The 4549-nt window shown below is 40.1% G+C and overlaps 1 protein-coding gene across 1 annotated transcript in view; it reads left to right on the top strand.

Moving 5' to 3' along the window:
• LOC116697834 (zinc finger protein GLI2) overlaps window positions 1-432 on the top strand; it is a 104437-nt gene extending 104005 nt beyond the window's left edge. The window contains exon 15 of the transcript XR_004334060.1: window positions 419-432. The gene's annotated coding sequence lies outside the window, so the exon portion shown is untranslated. The remainder of the gene's footprint in view (window positions 1-418) is intronic.
• The last annotated feature ends 4117 nt before the right edge of the window (window positions 433-4549 follow it).

The raw sequence follows: 4549 nt of genomic DNA, 5'->3' as shown, positions 1-4549 counted from the left end.
AGCCGTCTCTACTTTCTGAGGAGGCTGAGGTCCTTCATCATCTGCAGGACGATGCCGAGGATGTTTTAGGAGTCTGTGGTGACCAGTGCTATCCTCTTTGCAGTTGCATGCTGGGGCAGCAGGCTGAGGGTAGCGGACGCCAACAGACTCAACAAACTGATCCGCAAGGCCAGTGACGTTGTGGGGGTGGAGCTGGACACTCTGTTGGTGGTGTCAGAGAGGAGGACGCTGTCCAAACTACATGCCATCTTGGACAATGTCTCGCACCCACTCCATGGCTTGCTGCTCAATCCCAGGAGCACTTTCAGTGAAAGACTCATTCCCCCACAATGCACCACAGAGCGTCACAGGAAGTAATTCCTGGCTGTGGCCATCAAACTTTATGACTTCTCCCTCTAAGTGTGACACTTAGAGGGAGGAGGTTAAAACTGGACAATATTATCTGTTTTTGCGCAATAACACTGGCTTCAAATGTGTGCAATACTCTGCTGCTCCCATTATTATTATTATTATCATTATTAATACTGTTCACCAGAACAACTCCTTAATTATGTAAATACCGTACACATCCACACATGTCTTTATTTATATTTCTACTTGATATTTATACAAATTGTGCAACTGCAACACAGAATTTCCCTTCGGAAATCTCTGATTCTGATTCTGACAATACTGGACCAATTTTAAAGATTGCTGTTCTCATCAGTCACTTAGACACAAAAACATGGGAACATAGAGTCCAGGTTGAAAAAACAAAACAAAGTAACACTTTAATATTCCTGTTTATGCTTTAAAATATTAAATATAGAACTGGTATTGTAGCAAAGAGAACTTCATTGGGTAAGGAGGACCACAGAGAGTATGGGCTGTTCCATTTTTTCTAATGTTCCTTTGAATTGGCTCAATTCCATATTCTCCATGCCACGTTGACCCAACACTGTCTGTCATCTCTCATCATAACACTTTTGCTTCTTCTGGAGCAAACAAACTGATGGACGAAAGGAGGTTTCCCTCCCTAAACCTGAACCCTTGACTTTGTTTAGGAGCCGGGACATCCACACAATTGTATATATGAAGTGGAAATGCCAACAACTTCAATAGCTGAGCACATTTGAGAGACAGTTGAATGACTTACAACCTTGTTAACAGATAATTTAGCATGTACGTGTTTCTTTATCATACAGGTCTGGAATCCCTTAAAAGAGTTCAGCACTAAGATCATCTTCATACCACCATAAATCAATGGAACAAAGTGCCATAAGGCGTTTTAGTGAAACTAACCACAACACGCTCTGCTCTGGGGTCAGTTACCTTAGACTACTCCAAGAGTCCCAGCTGGGGACTTGAGTTTGACATGAGGCCTTACCATCTCACAAGTATCATATATGCACCCTTCTTTTCCTCAGGACTGGAGGCGGGAAAGGGGGTCTAATGCAGCAAAAAGCATCAGCTGGTCTGTGTAGAATGTAGGAGGAACAAGTGTTGCGTATATCCGGAACATGATGTCAGCACGTGGGACGCTGGCTATTCTCAGGAACTACTTCTTTCCTCTGTCATTCTCTGTTGTCTTTTTGCATTATTTTAAACCACTGGAATTGGGTCAAATTACATCTAAAAATGAAAAACTATTGGTTGACAGATGATGAGGGTGATCTACTTTTGCTTAGGAAATATAGTTAAACACACTAAAGGATGGAAAAGTGCCAAATGCCTGTCAACTGTGTATTTCATGTCAGCAGGACAATTTTCTTAACTTTACCTAAAATATTTCTGATTAATATTATGGAATTTTTTTGCCTTTGTTTGACAGGGCAAGGGATAGAGGAGAGGGGAATGACATGCAGCAAAGGGTCGGACTCATAGCACATGTTTTCAGCTCCAAAACCGAGCATAAAGATGCTAAAACACTCAGGAGAGCTGAGTCAGGTGGTAAAGATACGCTCGTCACTTTACACATTGCTAATAAATAATTTACATTTGTGTAGCTCAACTTTTACATCTTCAGTAGAAACCAATGGACTTGATTGCTAGGGACAAGAAGTCAGAAAATGACGGAGTGACACGTTATTCATTTTGGTCTTTTCTTTGGGTTTGTTGACAACAAGAACATTTAAAAAACATCAGACTTTGCATTTTTTTTTTACATGTTGAAAGAAAATATGAAACCACTGAAGACCTTATGTGCAGCAGCTGTAGCACGTTGGATGTCCCTTGCTTCAGCTTCCACACTTAGACAGCACGATTTACAGTAATCCAATTTTGTTAACATAATGGCATTAATAAAGTAGTTAGTCCATGTGCAACAGATTGACAGCTCACTCCATGTGTCTCCTGTTGCAGTGGAGCACGCACACTTTTCAAAGGCTTCTCCTTCTGTTATGGTCCACACTGCAAATTAAAATATTCTTTTGGATGAACATATGACTGTCTGTCAAAGACAAAGCTGAACCGGGATTTGCTTTTCTATTATTTTAAATGCTCATCGCCTTATGCGCCTTGAACATGTCTCAGTTGATCAGGATGAACACTGGAAACAAGACAGCATGCTTAGCAAGTGTTCTTAGCTTCTGTTCATGCTGTTTTACCAATCTGTATCCATCCAAGAAATTTGAAGATTAATGTATGGGCAACTCACAACATTGAACATCAACAATCTGGTGCTGTGATTGTGTTCCAAATCTGTCTTTAAATAATAATAATTAGACGCCTTTTCTGATGCTATTTTCATTTTCCTGGCCATGGAGTTAAGATCCAGCATATGTATTTTGTTCTTAGTTGCATCCTTACCAAACGACTGAAGGAAAACCACTCAGTACTTGGCTTTTAGTGTAACTCAGGTACAGTGTTAATGTCCTCACTTATATTTCTGCTTTTAGCACTCCAAAGTGTCAAAATGTTCCATTTTAGGTGGCAATGCATTATCACACATTTAATCTCTGGCTCCATGGGTGGGGGGGACTAAGAGCATCATTTTACTACGGCAGGATACTCCTGTTAAATGCTGAAATATATCCCAACAAACAGCTGCACATCTATTCGTCGCTAGTCTATGTCGACAACGTTCCACTTCCAAGATTGTTCCGTTGCCGCTGTAAATTCCGCCGGATGTCCCCCATTTTGGCCAAATGTCCGTCCCCTTCCTCTTTCTTCATGTTGGCTTTAAAACCAGAATTTCTGAGGACTTGGGTTACCTGGTACTATCTGTCCGATCTGAGTTTTCTGTTGACGAGTAAAACTACTTCAGAACGTACACATGTTCCACCAAAACAGGTTCCACCCAGAGACTAATTTCCAGAAGCACCGTGGCTCCGTCTGGAGCTGACCACCGCCAAAGATGATTATAATTTAAAAAATTTAAAGAAATGCCAATAAACCAAAGCCCATCCAGGAATGCTGTGTGGACTAGCCAGACCTTCTTGTGCAGCGCTGTGGAGGACAGTCTGGATATTTGAGACTAATTCATCACTGTAAACAGACTATTAGCAAACTCATTTAGTTGTCTACTCATGATCAACCCATCATGATCATTCTGCACTCATGAATAATCATTATATATTCAGGAAACCAGCCATTATATTTTGTGACAAGTTTGGTCCCAGTTGGGGACTCCTGACTTTCCTGACTCAAGAGAGTCCCACTGCTAAAGTCACTGTAGGCCAATCAGTCGGAACCATTGCCCCACACTTCTCTGTGTATAAACACTAAGCTGTTGAAGCTGTAGACCTACTGTGATGAATGTTCATTGCCACAATGATCACTTTAGTACTTTCTCAAAACCATCAACCTAGCTGTAAATCTTGCTCACAATACCTGTTATCTATATTTTGTATTCATAGGACAAACCCATCTGTAAAACTCTGTTTATAATAGTATTCTTTTCTATATTTATTCATTACATATCCATGTCTTGCACTTACGGAACCATTGTATATCCTGCACTTACTGCTATTGCACTTCTGGTTAGACCCAAACTGCATTTCGTTGCCTTGTACCTGTACATGTGTAATGACAATAAAGTTGAATCTAATCTAATCTAATCTAATCTAACCTCTTCATCAGACAGCTGAGTCAGACCTCTGATGGTCTATTCAATTTAATGGCTACAGGGGAAAAACATGAGTGAAAGATTGATTTTCAATGTGCATTTTGACATTTTGACAAATACATGTTCCCACCCTGGCCTCCCTACCTTCATTTTGCCTTTTAGGTGCACACATATGTGGTGTTTCACAGCTTGCCAACAAAAAAAGCTTGTCCTTTTGTTAAAAAAAAAAAGAGACAGACTTTGATCAATTTCCATTTTTAAGACAATTTGAGTGTCTTTTCTATCATACATGAATAACCTTTTTACCATGAGGTCAAAAACTGTCCAATGCTTTGGTTCATAAATAGACTGACAGAGAGACAGACAGACAGGTAGACAAGTAGATAGATAGATAGATGGATAGATAGATAGATAGATAGATAGATAGATAGATAGATAGATAGATAGATAGATAGTAGATAGATAGATAGATAGAGACAGACAGACATACAGACAGGTAGATAG

Source organism: Etheostoma spectabile, chromosome 11, assembly GCF_008692095.1.
Source record: "Etheostoma spectabile isolate EspeVRDwgs_2016 chromosome 11, UIUC_Espe_1.0, whole genome shotgun sequence".
Taxonomy (NCBI): Eukaryota; Metazoa; Chordata; class Actinopteri; order Perciformes; family Percidae; genus Etheostoma; species Etheostoma spectabile.
The sequence above is the reverse complement of the archived record's forward strand: the minus strand, read 5'-3'. Positions and strand labels throughout refer to the sequence as shown.